The sequence below is a fragment of the Rhamphochromis sp. 'chilingali' genome (assembly GCF_963969265.1).
Source record: "Rhamphochromis sp. 'chilingali' genome assembly, chromosome: 12".
Classification (NCBI taxonomy): Eukaryota; Metazoa; Chordata; class Actinopteri; order Cichliformes; family Cichlidae; genus Rhamphochromis; species Rhamphochromis sp. 'chilingali'.
In genome coordinates, this window is record NC_137939.1 from 30,501,252 (window position 1) to 30,518,478 (window position 17,227).

A 17,227-nucleotide genomic window follows, 5' to 3' on the forward strand; every position below is an offset into this window, starting at 1 on the left:
TTACACTGTAATGTGACTGTAGACAAGTATCCATATGGAGGTCGAGCACCGCTACTCAACTGTCCAAATGAAATCTCTGGATCTTCACATTCAACCTCTGCAGGGAAAGAAAGTAAGCATTGGTGCAGTTGTCAAAAATGACCTTTTCCACAGTATGTATTAGCCTAATTTATACTACACAAGAAAAAACAAAATAAGTTATTGAAAATAACTCAAGACACTTACTGATACATTTTGGAGGCTCAGGTTTGAATGTTCCATCATCCGAACAATACGACTGTCGTGATCCAACAACTGTATAATCCTTTTTACAGGTGTAATATATAACATTATTATATTCATAGAGATCTTTATTTGGACTGAAAGAGCCATCTTGTACTACAGGGGGTGATTCACATTGTGTCACTGGAAAATAAAAATACAAATCTATCAGAATGAAAACAAGCAGTGAGCTTTTAATCAGGGGTGTGACTTGTATTACTTTTTTTTTTTTTTTTTTTTGCCTGTCCCGTTTGGCTCTTTTGCCATCAGAATTGTTGTCTAAAGGCAAAGAAAGATGCCCAACGGACTTACTTTACCAAATTGACCATCCCAGCCTTGCCGTAATGGTCCATTTGATTCACCTTTTATTGTTTATTTTATTTTCACTTACTGAATATGGGACAGACTTGACTGGGGGAAAGAAGGGGAGAAAGAAAGAGGGAAAGAGAAACAGCTGAGAAGAGGGACGGGGGAGAAGGGCAAAAGACAAAAACCAACAGAATGAGCAGAAAAAAAAAGAAGAAAAAAATGCATATATCAATCACCTGGATCACCTGCTGAGAAAGAAAAAAGAAAACAAGCAGAAGAGAACAAGAGTAATAGAATAAACAACATCACAATGATATATGGGAATATGATAGTAAATACTAAATATTAAACATTATTGTGCAGCACATAAGATCAACAGAACACAGTGTGCTTTGAGGTAGGAGCCAAAAAGGGTGTAGTTTGTGGGTGTGATCACCCGTGTGTACACCTGTGAGCATGGACGCGCTTGTTTTTGTTTTTTTTTAAAGGTTCCTTCATGTAATGATCTGCTAGAGGGTGTGGGGGGGCCACAGCCCCGTCCTCCAGGGCATGAAGCAGGTATGGAGGAGATCAAAACTCCAGACATCCAGAGGCCCCCAGAACACAAGAGACCAAGGAAGACCAACAGAGGGGCAGCCGCGCCACTGTCCCAGAAAGAGCTGAGGAGAGTCCCAGATGAGGGCTCACTCAGCAGCCGCGGAGCAGAAGCCAGGGGGAGTTGCAGTGACGCGCCCGTGAGCTCCGCCGGCAGCCAGCCGCGCCTGAGTGACCGAGCCCCAGGCCGAGAGGCTGGGGGCACCCCACCTCCGAAGTGGCCCGAGCGAGCCCCAGGCTCCAGGCCCCGATAAGCGGCCGCCAAGGAGTGAGCCGGTGTGTACCTGGACGCCCATCCCCGGACACAAAGAACCACCAACGCACCGATGTCTGAGGGAGTCCGCCACTGGCAGGGAAGTGGTGGTAGGGGGAGATAGGCCTCCAAACCTTGGAGGGCCTAAGATGTCCCCAGAGAGGTGGCGCCTGACACCCAACCTGACATATAGACACAGAAATACAGACACACACAGATACAAACATCCATTCCCACCCTCATGCTCTCATATGCACTTACTCCACACTCAACCAATGTGGAGACAGACATAAAGAGACGCTGTACACACGATCACACTCCCCAAGCGTACTCTACAAACCGGGTCTAGGTGCCCTTGCCCCTGGAGGGGGGAACTGCACCCAGACCCAGGTGGTGTTACCCTTTTCCCTGCGTTGGGGGGAGGCAGACCGCCCCGACTCCGCAGCAGCAGGGAGGCCCCACACTCCAGACCGCAGTCGGACGGCCAACTCTTCCTCCTAGCCCCCCCCCCCCCCCCCCGCTCCAGCAGGTCGCAGAGAATGGGGGTGAGAGAAGACTCCAAACCTCCCTCCACCCACTCATTGTAGTGTTGATGCATGTGTGTTCTAAGGTGCATTTAAAACCCAGGAGGGCATGGAGGTACCTGCCAGAGAGCGGCAGGTAAGCGCATGGTCCCTCCTGCTAGCCCTCAATGTCTACGTGTATGTGACTTGTATTACGACAAGACAACCAACCTTCACATACAGGCAACCTGCCCATCCACCCTTGGCTTCCACAAGTGAGTTCTCCTCCACCAACTGGCATATACCTGATTCGAGGGGAAAAGGTTGGTTTAGAAATTTTATTTCACATGACACAGAACAGCAAGTTTTTGTTTTTTTAAGACATGGAATTGCAACATTTTAGTGATTTAACATGATACTACTAACTTCAATCAAAAAATTAATTATCTTAACACTTTTTATTAGAGCTAACATCGTATTACTAACCCAATGTTACAAATGAGCACTGCTTTATCACCAAATTCAGTCCCAGGACGATATTCAATCTGTCCATCTTGAACGTCTTCCACAGAGAAACAGTTCTTCCCTGAAATAGGAAAGATGAGGATTAAATTGGTTCTTTAGAAATTTTTAGATGATATTATGTATAATTAATTCCACAAATAAAGTGTACTGCTTATGTAACATGTTCATGTGAGTATTTTTCTAGAGGTCGAGATTTTTTTTAAACAACAATTTTAAGAATGTTTCCAGGATGGGGAGTAAATTCTACCAGACACCCATTCTCATGTGCTTAAACTGGCTGTGAAACACAGCTGCTATAAGGAATTTGAATTTAAAATCAATTGTTAATATTTACTTTGGCATTTCAACCCCAGAGGGCTCCAACTTCCAGCAGTACAAGTAATACGTGGGGACCCTCCTGCAGACTTATATCCAGTGTTACAGGCAAAAGTAACTGTGGTCCCATCTGGAAAACTAGTTAGAAGAATGTCATTGCCCTTTAAATCCATATTTTCTCCTTTAGGAGGTCTGGGACAGTTTTGAGCTGTACATGAAAAAAAAGAAAAAGACAAAAAATAAAGACAAAAACAGAGAACAAGTTCTTGAAAGAAATTGAAAACACTTACCGGTACTGATACATTTTGGAGGCTCAGGCTTGAATGTTCCATCATCCGAACAATGCAACTGTCTCGATCCAACAACTGTATAATCCTTTTTACAGGTGTAATCTATAACATCATTATATTCATAGAGATCTTTATTTGGACTGAAAGAGCCATCTTGTACTACAGGGGGTGATTCACATTGTGTCACTGGAAAATAAAAATACAAATCTATTGTTTTTTTGTATTGCATTGTATTGTATCTTTATTTGTTTCAGACATATAAAACAAAAAACAATATATACACACTACATATATTTTCATTTACAGATACGAATATATATGTAGATATACACACACACACGTATGTGTTCAGATAAACAAAAAAATATAATGAAATAAAACAAAATCGTCTGACATAATGTAACAATGTTTGGTCTGAAAAGGAGTAGGAAGAAGTATGAACATACTTATTAATTCCTACCCCTGCTCAACATCTTATTGATCCCACATAATTCACCTAATTCCCATCATCACATACTCCACACAATACACGAGGAGAACCTATATAAACTTGGCTACCGTGATTGATATAATTTGGATATAATTTGATATTTTTATACATACAATGGGTGATCATCTTTATCGGTATCATATTCTTCCAAAATCAGTTTTCGAAGTATTTTCATGAACTTACTAATTCCTGAGCATTGCTGTAGATCTATAGTAAAACTATTCCAGTTTTACCCCATAAATAGTGACACAAAAGGTTTTAACCTTTGACCGTGCTTTAAGAATCCTTAGATTCAATTTCCCCCTCAATTCATAGTCTCCTTCTCTGTCATAGAACATCCTCTGTATATTTCCTGGTAACATATTGTATCTGGCCTTGTACATAATTTTTGCAGTTTTATATTTTATAAGATCCATAAACTTCAGTATTTTTAATACAAAAACATGATGTTAGTATGGTCTCTAAATCCTGCTTTATTAATCATCCTGATTGTTTTTTTTTGAATTTTACATATTGGTTGAAGTGCAGTTTTATATGTGTTTCCCCAAATTTCCACACAGTATTCCAAATATGGCAATATAAGTGAACAATAAAGTACCCGGAGTGATTTGGAAGGCAAAAAATATTTAACTTTACTTAGTACGGAGATGCTTCTTGACAGTTTGGCTTGTATATGCTTTATGTGAGGTTTCCAGCAGATTTTGTTATCTATTATCACACCCAGAAATTTTGTATCCGAAACTTGCTCTATTTCAACATTGTTTACTAATAATTTTGCTCCTGCATCTTTTTTACAATTTCCGAATAACATAAATGTAGTTTTTTTTCCAAATTTAATGATAGCTTATTTCTATCAAACCATGTTTTCAGTTTAATCATTTCTTGTGTGACAATTTCCAAAAGCTGCTGTAAATTCTCTCCAGCACAAAAAATATTTGTATCATCTGCAAATAGAATAAACTGTAGTATATCTGATGTTCTGCATATATCATTGATATAGAGGATAAACAGCTTTGGTCCCAATACTGACCCCTGCGGAACTCCACAAACAATCTATCAGAATGAAAACAAGCAGTGAGCTTTTAAGCAGGGGTGTGACTTGTATTACGACAAGACAACCAACCTTCACATACAGGCAACCTGCCCGTCCACCCTTGGCTTCCACAAGTGAGTTCTCCTCCACCAACTGGCATATGACTGATTCGAGGGGAAAAGGTTGGTTTAGAAATTTTATTTCACATGACACAGAACAGCAAGTTTTTGTTTTTTTAAGACATGGAATTGCAACATTTTAGTGATTTAACATGATACTACTAACTTCAATCAAAAAATTAATTATCTTAACACTTTTTATTAGAGCTAACATCGTATTACTAACCCAATGTTACAAATGAGCACTGCTTTATCACCAAATTCAGTCCCAGGACGATATTCAATCTGTCCATCTTGAACGTCTTCCACAGAGAAACAGTTCTTCCCTGAAATAGGAAAGATGAGGATTAAATTGGTTCTTTAGAAATTTTTAGATGATATTATGTATAATTAATTCCACAAATAAAGTGTACTGCTTATGTAACATGTTCATGTGAGTATTTTTCTAGAGGTCGAGATTTTTTTTAAACAACAATTTTAAGAATGTTTCCAGGATGGGGAGTAAATTCTACCAGACACCCATTCTCATGTGCTTAAACTGGCTGTGAAGTACAGCTGCTATAAGGAATTTGAATTTAAAATCAATTGTTAATATTTACTTTGGCATTTCAACCCCAGAGGGCTCCAACTTCCAGCAGTACAAGTAATACGTGGGGACCCTCCTGCAGACTCATATCCAATATTACAGGCAAAAGTAACTGTGGTCCCATCTGGGAAACTAGTTAGAAGAATGTCATTGCCCTTTAAATCCATATTTTCTCCTTTAGGAGGTCTGGGACAGTTTTGAGCTGTACTTGGGAAAAGAAAGAGAGAAAGAAAAAAGATACAGACAAAAAAGAGAACAGAATTTTAAGACGAAACACCATGCTGTGTTTCTCAAGCTAATCCACTCACCTTGAGCAGTAATTGCCAAAAAGCCAAGACTGCTCAGCAGAAGGACTGCAGTAATAGCCATGACAGGATCTGACAGGTTTAACTAAAACCAAGAGTCCTTTCTGGTACAAAACAAAGGCAAACACAAGAAAGATAATTAGAGATATTACTCTGTCATGATGGCTGGTACTAACAAAGGTTCTCCATTCAAGAAGATCTGTCACTGCTAACAAATTAATTAACAGACAGGTGGGAGGTGCAAACATTCGGTCAAGTTTATATAGTTCGCTAAACCAAAACCTTAGCAGTAACCAAGTTTAGGTTTTAAATATGAAATATCAGAAAATACTCGCTTCCTTTTTTCCCCTTTTGTCACAGCCGAAAACAAACCCAAAGTCTTTCCACATTTTATAACTTGAAGGCCACGATGGCACGTTCAACATATATGTTGAACTAAATGGCAATTAGGTACGGAAAATGTCTGGGAATTCTCGCAGGTCACGTATCCTTGATCCAAAGATACCATGGGTGGTAAAAACAAACAAAAAAACAACCATAAATAATAATAATAATGATAACAATAATAATAATAATAAATAGTAGTGACAGTTAAAACAGACAATACCATACCTTACGTCTGAATCGCAGTGGTGGCCGCTACCAGTTCTGTCCTGAAAGCTTATTTGGGGTTTCTGTTTGTTTTAATGTGGGTTGCGTCCCCTTCTCAGAAGCGCGGTCAAACAGTGACGTGCTTTTTCTTCAGCCAAAAGTTTCAGACTTTAGACCACGGTTTGCAAACTTTATAACATAGTAATGAAATACACGAAAGAAACAAAGCTCTTAAGTTTGTGTAGATTCACATAAAATGAGTGTATTGTAGTGGTACATATTCAACCTCAAGGAAACTATCAATGCAGTTATCCAAAATGACTTTATCTACCATTAACCAGGAGATTGGTCCAACTGAGACTATAAAGGGAAAGTTGGAATTAAAAACATATTAAATACACGTACACATTGTAGAAATTGCACACCTTTAATAGCAAATCCTCTATGGAGAAAATTAAAATGTCAATACAATTAGAGAGGCATGTCAGTTTTAGCTGGGATATTTATCATCAGAGCTGTTTGTATTTATAAGAGGCATTTTGTTATATTTTGTAACTTTGTAATATGCTGTATTATTTCACTTTGTTTAGTTAATTAATTAAGCAGAAGCGAATGGATGGATGGATAGTTAATTACTGTTCTTAGAGTTTGGAGCAACTGTAACCACATAATTTCCTCTTTGATTAACACGGGGTTTTAATTCTGATACAGATACATGTTGGTTGAACAGTCTTAAATGATAACAACCTTAATCAATTGTGTCTATATTCCTTTTTACAGATTTACTCTATAACTTTATAAAGTTTTTACACATTAAGAGAATACTGACAGGGAATATTAGAGCATATTCCTCCTATATTGGCTTATCTTCATTGGTTCCCTGTTACATCCAGAATTAAATTTAAAATACTTCTCCTCACATACAAGGTCTTATGTGATCAGACTTGATCTCATCTTACCAATAGAGAGGAGGTGTGAATGGTTCAGGTGTTGTTGAAGGGAAAGATCAGGAAGGCTAAGGACAATTACAGGAGAAAGCTGGAGCGGAAACTCCAGCAGAACAGCATGATAGAGGCGTGGAGTGGCATGAGGACAGTTGCTGGATTCAGGTCATCCAGCAGCAGGTGAGCTGGGGGTGGTGTGGACAGAGCAAATAAGCTGAACGTGTTTTTCAACAGATTTGAGATTGCAACAAATGTTCACCCCCCTAATGACTTACCTGTAGTCAGCCTGCAATCCACAGCCAAGCCACTCTCTCTCCACATTGCAACACAGCCTCCCGGTAAAGTATTGAAACCCCTCCCTAAACTGTTACTTTCACTCATGACCAGATTCAGAGACAAGTCAGAAGATGTTCTCAGGCAAGTCTGCTGGACCAGACAGGGTGACTCTCCATGTCCTCAAAGCCTGTGCCACACAACTTGTGTGGGATTTGTGTGGGACTCCAGAATCTTATGTCCTGGATTGTTTATTAGGTAGACCCAAATATGTGCATCTTCAATATTGTCAAGGTGATCAGCAACACAGGGGGCCCGCAAGGTACCATCCTCTAACTCTTTCCTCTTCACCATCTGCACCACAGACCTCAGCCCCTACACAGAGACCGCCATCTTCAGAAGTTTTCTGATGTCTCTGTGGCGGTTGGATGCATCCCTGGGGATGATGAAGCCAGGTACCGAGCTGTGGTTGACTCCTTTGTCATGTGGTGCCAGCAGAATCATCTGCAGCTCAATGTGAGAAAGGCAGGAGCCGATCACAGCTGTCTTAGGGCGAGAGGCACCAACAGAAACATGCATAATATCAAATTTACTTATGTTATTGATTTAGAATTGGGAGCGTTAAAAAATTTGAGTGTTTATTTGTGGTTATAGGGTAAAGATAATCATCTCCTTTTAATCTTTTCAGTGTGTGGTAAATAATTGAATAATTTCTTTACATTATTGAAATATAATGATACAATTAAACAAATAAAGCAAGAATTTAAGAATTAGCTTCCATGGTCCATGAATTAAATAAATGACAGACAGAAAGGAAGCACAAGCCTGCGAGCTCCAGCTTTGAGCAGTTAGTCAAAAGCTTGAATTATTACAACTTGCAACCAACATGTTTTTCTAGCATATGACGAAATATTGCAATGGAAAAATCATCTACTTCAAAAGAAACCTCGGAGTAGAGGTAAAATGACATTCAGCATTACTCTCCATTCATCTTTGTGCTGGCCAGGAACCCTTAGTCTTCCTACAGCTGCTTTTTAGCATTCAGAAATATGCAGCAGGAGGAGTTAGGCTAAGAACTGGAGGTGAAGTTGCACTTCAAGGAAAGAGATCACAATTCGAATCAGTTCAGTACATGCAAATAATTATTTTAACTTATGACTTAGGTATACACGTAAGAAGCCAAGGTGACCACTGACCATTTACCTCACACATCAAAATAGTGGTTCCATTCATTTTGTCTGTGAAGGTTCTCAGTCATCCAGGTCATCGTAGTCAAAGGAGCTTGCAAAGAAAAGCGTCTGGACTTCTTTAAGTTGCTTGAAGACGTTTCACCTCTCATCCGAGAAGCTTCTTCAGTTCTAAGGTCAAATGGTGGAGAGTCCCAGATATAAACCTAGTGGGAGTGACCCCCCACAGAGGGACAAAAGGACCCCCTGATGATCCTCTAATCGCCTGAGCCAAGGTGTGAAACTGGGTGTGGGTCCCAATCAGCCAGAGTTTCGGGTGTGTTCATTGTGAAACCTGGCCCCACCTTATCATGCGAATTCCTGAGGTCAGACTGCTGAGACTCAGCAGTCCATCTGCATCTTAAGGATAAAGGACACTATTTCGAGGATGCCAATGTTCACATTTTGGACAGAGAGGACAGATGGTTTGAAAGAGGAGTGAAAGAAGCCATCCATGTCCACTGTGAGCGACCATCTTTGAACAGAGGCGGGGGTTTACGACACCAACTCTCTGCCATCTATAATCCAGTTCTGAGATCCCTTCCCAGACGCCTTAACGCCCACTCACATCCTGGGCCATCTGACCTCAGGAATTCGCATGATAAGGTGGGGCCAGGTTTCACAATGAACACACCCGAAACTCTGGCTGATTGGGACCCATGCCCAGTTTCCCACCTTGGCTCAGGCAATTAGAGGATCATCAGGGGGTCCTTTTGTCCCTCTGTGGGGGGTCACTCCCACTAGGTTTATATCTGGGACTCTCCACCATTTGACCTTAGAACTGAAGAAGCTTCTCGGATGAGAGGTGAAACGTCTTCAAGCAACTTAAAGAAGTCCAGACGCTTTTCTTTGCAAGCTCCTTTGACTTCCATTCATTTTGTATCCAGTGTTACACTCTAATGTCACTGAAGACAGGTATCCATACTGAGTTAAAAACATAATCCTCTAGAATTCTTTAAAAGTTATTTAGTAGATCCAAAAATGCTACATCCAGATGAACAGAATAAACTTTCTGAGATTTCTGGATGATATCTGGATGATTGAGCATGCATCAAAACATAAATGCTCAGCAGGACTGAATTGGCCAGTGTACCTAAATTACTCCAAAACCACATTGATGACTCATCCAGGAGGTCACAAGAGAACCCCCCCCCCCCCCCAAAAAAAAACAAAAAACAAAATGTAAAGAACTGCAGGCCACAATTCACTCAATTAAGATCAGTGTTCATGATTTAACAATAGGAAACAGACTGAGCAAAAAGGGCATCTACGGAAAATAGACATTAATGCAGTTTTTAAAAATGCCCTTCTCCACAGTACGTACTAGCCCAATGTAGGCTACAGGGAAGAAAATGCAGAGCAAGCTATTGAAAATTATTAAAAACACCTACTGATACATTTTAGAGAGGATCAGGCTTGAATGTTCCATGTCACTGTAAAATTAAAAAGATAGCTATCAGAGTGAAAACAAACAAGTGCGCTTTAAATCAGGGGGTGTGTACTGTCAATTCCACACCAAAAAGATTTTTTTTTACAAGTGTATTGTATAACTTCTCCACAGTCACGGGATTCTTTACTTGAACTGAAAGTGTAATCGGCAACCACAACTAGTAGATTGCAAGTCGACACTGAAAACTGAAAGTTGTGTCTATTAGAACTGCAACAGACATCAAGATAAAATAAGTAATGATAAGATAATTTCTGCAGTGTCAGAGATATGAAGTCTAAAATAATCACATACCAGCTAACATAAAACGATAAAATATACAATATATGCAATTTATGTTTCATAAACACCACATATGCAGAAAGTCTAAGGATATAACTAGTGTTTTGGAAAACACATGGAGTGGGTCTGAGTATAGGATGCAGGTGCAAATGGGAGCTCACCTCACAATAGACATTCACTTTGGTATAATCACCCACTGAATCATAGACTACACGGTGAACTAACATTGGTAAACTATTTACCAATGTGGTCTAAATGATTCACGTGCACTCTAGCTTTTTATTGGTCATGCTCCAGTGTTAATGGCAGGCATACAGCTATACTCACAATCCCTCCTTGGGATAGGAGGGATCAGCCAGCCTACATTTGGAGATGGTCTGGCTTACAACTTTACACAACTTTACACTGGACTTCACTAAAACTTCGGAGGAAACTGGTCTCACAAAACATATACGCTATGACCATTTGGATTTTTTGCAACTTAGAAATTTATTGCAGTTACTGTTTCTGATGGGTTTGTAGCATAAACCTATTCGCTGAAACGTTGAAGGCAATATAATTACACCGCAAAGCAAGACACGAAGTAGGCAAGCTTCATGTTATTCGTGCACAGGAGAGAACCGGACAAACGCCGTTCCTTCGCTTGGCCCCAGTTGCTCTCGTCCGTTCTCCCGTATCACTGTCCTTTTATTGAGGTTACATGAATATGCATAGGTTCATTAACATATGACGTCTACATACACAAAGAGTACCTTGCCTGTGTGTGTGTGTGTGTGTGTGTGTGTGTGTGTGTGTGTGTTACTGCTGATCAAAGGGTCATAAAAGCACACAAGCAAACATCCTTGGTCAGGAAGAGGGTAGACCCCCCCTCATCCTAGATAACACAGTAAGGAAGTCTAGCAGTTCATTTATACACAAAAAGCACTTAAACTAAAACAAATGTAACTACGTTAATCCTACCATAACAATTAAACAAGGTACGAATTTTCCCATGCTCCCAGTGTGGAATGCACACCAGGCCTCTGTAGCCTGTTAAAGATCACACAACTTATCACTACACAATTGATTATACACTTCTAAGCATCTATGGTTAAATATTTCTAAGCATAAATGACAATCAACAATACAACTCTATCAGTTTCTGACATAAAACAGTTTTATGATTAGGAAGATTTACTCATAACTATAAAGTAAATCTACTGGACCTTTGACACTTTTATAGTATTCTGTTCAAATAACAAATGAAGTCCCAGCCAAAAGTTTTGGCTGATGTAAACATTCACTTTTTATGTTTCAGACACTTTGACACGTCAGATTTTATGATGATGATTGTGCAGGGTGATCAGAAGCAGCATATACATGAATTACAAGGAGCTTCTGGGTTTAGCCTAGAAGTTGATGTCCAGAATGCCACAGAGATTTGCATTTGTTTTGATAAATGGTTGATGATCCCTGTATTCTGTATTGATGTTTTATTTATTTGTCTGTGACTATGTACAAAAAACATTAATGTCTGAAAAGAAGAGATTTGTTGTACCAGATTTAGCCGATACCTACTTTCCAGCTGCAGTTCTTGAGATGGCCTTATCAATTATTCTTCAATCCCACCAGACCAAAACGGCAATGCTGGTTACTAATAGCATATTGTAAATACCCAAAGAATAAAAGTTGTTGATTTAGGACTTTAGGCCAAAATGTCAGATATTTCAAATCAATCTAAATCTGATTTTTTGGTGCTAAGGAGAGCATTTTTGTGTCTTTTTGTACATGAGTTGGTTTCCCTGTTTATTGTCTGTATGTTTTTCTCTGATAGACTGGCAATCTGTCCATTGTGCAAACAACATCTGTCATGGTCCTGGGTCGAGCGACCCAGTGTTTGAGTTTTATGTATCTTTTGTATTCATTTGTGCCCTAGATTAGTTCATCTAGTTTATTTTGAGATTGCTGTTTAGTCCTTTGTTTCTTAGTTGTTTATGTCATCTCCCCCTGTACTCAGTCTCCCTGGTTCATGCGTCATGTCTGCGTGGTTATGTTTAGTTCATGTCATGTCTAATCTCCATGTTTCCTGTTTTACTTTGAAAGTCTGTATTCAATGTCAGTGTATTTAGTTTCACTTCTCCTGTCCTGCCTTTAGGTTCATGTGTGTCAGCTGTGCTCCCATGTGTGGCCACTTCCCCTGATCATCCCTTATGTGTATTTAGTCTCTGTGTTTCATGCAGTCTGTGTCGCGTCATCTGTGTTCTCACCCACCATGTTTGTATTCATAGTTTTCTGTGGCATCATAGTACCAGTTTCCCAGCTTAGTTATAGTTTAGTTTCGTCACAGTGCTTCTACCTTGTTTGGCCCCCATGTCATCAGCCAAAATAAAGGCTCGCTTTTCATTTGAACTCAGTTTCGTGTCTTCGCCTGTGTCTGCACCTGAGTCCTCCACACACTCTCCACTCGGTCTGCCACTGCGGATCGTGACAACCTCTTCTCCAAAGTCAGCTTGGTTAGGAACAGAATATCATCACAATATTGTTGGATTATTGAAGGAGTACTTTGATGACCTCTTTAATCCCACTGACACTTCTTCCATAGAGGAAGCAAAGTCTCAGGACGAGGAGGACAACTCGTTCATCGCTGAGGGTGAGGTCACTGAGGGAGTTAAATAACTCCTTGGTGGTAGGGCCCCTGTGGTGGATGTTATTTGCCCTGAGTTCCTGAAGGCTCTGCATGCTTTAGGGTTGTCTTGGTTGACACGCATCTACAATTTTGCTTGGAGATCAGGGGTGGTAACTCTGGATTGGCAGACCGGGGTAGTGGTTCCTATCTTTGGGAAGGGGTTCACTGGAGGGTGTACTCCAACTATTGGGGAATCACACTCCTCAGCCTCCCCGGAAAAGTCTATGCCGGGGTGCTGGCAAGAAGAGAGTCTGTTAGTTGAACCTTGGATAAAGGATACAGCTTGTAGCCTCCAGCTTGCACTGAAGTGGTTCACAGCCGAGTGTGAAGCAGCAGGAGAGGGGAGCGGGAGATTGACTGATGGATTAGTGCTGCGGCTGCAGTGATATGGACGTATACTGGTCTGTGGTGGTGAAGCTCTTGATTGACTGGTCTTTCTATGTCTTTACACTCACCTATGGTCACAGATACAAGTGGCAGAAATGAGGTTTCTCTGAAAGGTGGATGATCTTAGGGGGAGAAGTTCAGCCATTCGAAGGGGCTCAGAGTAGAATTGTCAACCAGGATGCCTCCTTGTCGAGGTGTCCAGGGCATGTCCCACTGAGAGGAGGCCCCGGTATTGGTAGGTGTATTGGTACATATATTGTATATTACCAAGGTATATGTACCAAAATACCTATATTGCATATAGGTATATTGGTACATCTTTAAGAGAGAAATCAAATACCCAAGTAGTATCACTGCTAAATATGAAATATATAAAATACAGAGAGATTTTATAATGTCTGAAATGAAAAGTTTTATTATTTTAACATTAAGTGTAACGAAATCAACTACAGTACAACGTGAGTAGTAATTAACCTGGAATTTTCTGACACTTTCTCTGAGAATGGAAACAAAATAGTATCAGTCAAGACCCAGTAAACTAAATATTTGGACAACTGTATGCTACAGTTCATATACATCACTAATTCAAGGGTAATATTGCTGAATTCTACCTTATAGTTTAGTCTGTTTCTAGTGTTGAGCCAGCAGCACTAGAATTTTAATCAACCTGATATGACATATTTTAATGCCCTACAACGCCCAAGTACTGACACATTGTTGTGATACTGATTTCACAATAAGTGGGTGAGGTATTTGCATTTCTTCATAACCTGTAACAGCAATAAACCATTTATCATATAAAACTTCCAGACTCCACGGTTTAAGTATAATTAATGTCGCTAATACAAAAACAGCAAAGGTACATGGTAGTCAATGACTGTTTTACTGCAAATTTATTTATATATTTTTATAATCATCAGTCTAATTCATGTGGAAATTCAGGGACCTGAAACACACCTTTTTAATAATCTTGGGCTACATTCTTAGTCATCATCATTATTATTAAAACAATCCTCTTGATTGGCTCTCTTATGACGCTCCATATATATGTATAGTCGACTAACATGACTAGGTCTGAGTCAGGAATGCCGCAAAGGAGATATGTCCACTTAGAGGTAAATAAAAGTTAAATACCTGATACTCTCCATCAGTTTATAGAAGTGAAGAGGGCCTTAGATAGAAGGTAAAATGTCTGAAGTTTGTTTACATTTATTTCCACTACCTAAGACAATACCATAAGTCCTTTTATTTTCATTGATCGTGATAATCATCATTAGCTGCCTTCTGAAAAGCTTTGTTGGATTTAATGTCAATATTTTGTATAACTAATGTATACAAAATTATGTAACTACTATATGAAAAGTTGATCTGATAAAGCAATCAGCAATCATAATTAAAACTGTTATTTCAATGGTCTTGTAGATTCTTCCAAACTCTAGTATTTCAAATAAATAACAGACCACTTTGGTCAGTATTGCATGAGTCATTCTGCAGTCTGACATGTTATGCCCTACCCTCTTCACAAACAGGCCCACATGATCGAAGAACTTTGGCCAACAATTAAGCCACAAAGCTGCTATCTCAGAGGCATCATTCTAACTTCCACAGAACTACCACAGTAAAATTCAGGTCACTGACACGCATGGTAAATTCGCCTGCAATGAATATTTTTCTTCTGGTTGGCATATTTTTTGTATCTTCTTCTTGTGCATTTAACAGCTGTGCAAATGATTATCAACAAGGCCAGAAAAGAACTCCAACGCAGTAATATGTACCACAGTGGCAGTCCCGTCAATGATCTAGAAAAGAAAAGGGGAGTAGGGCAGGTTTTCAGACCGCATCTTATGGTGAAATTTCAACAAATTTAAATTCTCTTTTCAGCCTTTAGTGATTCTTCCATAAAGTAAAAAGTAGCATATTGACTAACCTGATGAAAAAAAAGCCTTGAGTGGTTTCATTCAGTTGTAAAGATTGATTTCTTGTGTTATCACTGATGTTCATAATAACTAGGCAGGAGGTCAGAGTTGGTGTTGTGACTGTGGTTGTGCTCATTCTGTCTGCACAGTCATAAATTGGTTGACCTGGTAATGAAAAAGAAAAGATTACAATGATAATGCTTTATAGACCTTGAGGATGAAGCTTTTACAGCATTGTAAAAACAAGAGAGAAGAAAACAGACGTTGTTGTTTAGAATATTTCATGGTAACTTTAAACTCTGTCTTTTATGTTTATTGTGTTTTTATGCTTAGAATATAATACTAATGACCTGATTTTTGTTAATAAAAAAATAGAATGACCCTAAGGAAAATTTGTACATAAAGGGTTTGTACATACGGTCATATCTGTTATAACCTCTAGGAGTCACTGAAGTCAAAACTTACACACGATGTCTTTAATCCTTTCTTCCAAGCAATAGTTTACTATACTACACACACGCAGACATGCACGCATGCATGCACAAGTTGCATAAAAACAATTATTAAATGCCATTTTAATTTCATCATAAATTTTTGGCTTTAAAGTGTCACAAATGCACAAATAGTCTATTTTTTTCCACTAATATATGAGGCTATGAATATTGTAATCTTTTTCATGGGACATTTATGAATGGTGTAAATCATCTATGCTACGCTAACTACGCTATTAAACTTAAACTAAATATTTTACGTTTAAATTAATGTCTTAATGTTGAAAAAATCTCATTCTAAATTAAAAAACAAACTAACTAAATAAATTATCACTATGGGAACAGAACCACGTCCATGCTCAAACATTACAACAGAACACTTGCCATGTTTTAAAATGAAATATAGTAATTGACTTGTTGTTTTAGTCATTGTATATTGTCAGTAAATATAAATAGTTGTTATAAAAATGCTGCATGTTTTTTTTTGTTTTGTTTGTTTTTTTACATTTTTTACATTTGTTCTAAAAGCATTTTATTAATCAGTAAATCACTGTAAAGACAGTTCTCACATTTATATTTGCACAATGGAATATCACATTTGTTCTTACCCTGAATATTAACAACATAGATACAGCTGCTGTTTGCAGGCATCAGAACCTGCACAGAGATGAGCTCACTCTTCTCACTGCTTATGTCATTACTGCCAATACAGAAATAACTACAGTCCTTTTGAACTGCGCCACAGTGAAGATACAAGTCTGAAGACTTATGGAGCAGGAAGTCCTTTCTGTCAATGTGCTGATACCAGGCATAACGAACACCAGTGCCCTTTGCACAACCACAGCGTAAGGTAACTGACTTCCCCCAACATGTTGGCCTGTCCACCAGAGAGCTCAGGGGCCAAAGTCGGGGCTTGGACACTGGAACTGACACAAAAAAAGAAATGTCAGTCCAGTCAGCTTAACACCAAACAGAGGCTGTGATGCAGCATATTTCACTGTTATTGTAAAATAATGTTTATTTTCTAAGTTGCATAACGTCTTTTATTCTTACCTTCAGTGATAATCACTTTGACTTGGGTCATGATGTCAGCATATATCTTATCAATCCCAACCCAGTACGCTCCAGCGTCATCAAATCGGAGATTTGTGACTTTCACAAACAGCCCCCTTCTGTTTAAATCTATCACTTGGGACCTGTGTGTGTTTCGACTGTTTTCTGAGTCTGCCACAATCTCACAATTGCTTCTGGAGGGCCCTCTGCACCAATACTTTTTGCTGTACAGAAAATGATTTATGCCATACTTGCATTTAAGGATAAATTCACCTCCAACATGGGCTGTGATCTCTTTATCACATTCAAGCTGAAGACTTGCTGAAATACAAGGCAGACAGAAAGAAAATCCTTGTAGTCTGGTAAATC

At 39.2% G+C, this 17,227-nt stretch overlaps 2 long non-coding RNA genes across 2 annotated transcripts; both read right to left on the reverse strand.

Annotated features, from left to right (window-relative positions):
• Positions 1-4,685: 4,685 nt before the first annotated feature.
• On the reverse strand, positions 4,686-5,353 carry LOC308407853. The gene is made up of 3 exons (XR_013973735.1): positions 5,292-5,353; positions 4,919-5,018; positions 4,686-4,737 (listed from the first exon to the last, which is right to left on the reverse strand). It is a non-coding gene; the product is annotated as an uncharacterized lncRNA (long non-coding RNA).
• Positions 5,354-14,362: 9,009 nt separating this feature from the next.
• On the reverse strand, positions 14,363-17,042 carry LOC308407636. Its single transcript, XR_013973704.1, has 4 exons — positions 16,859-17,042; positions 16,414-16,731; positions 15,326-15,479; positions 14,363-15,197 (listed from the first exon to the last, which is right to left on the reverse strand). It is a non-coding gene; the product is annotated as an uncharacterized lncRNA (long non-coding RNA).
• Positions 17,043-17,227: the final 185 nt, after the last annotated feature.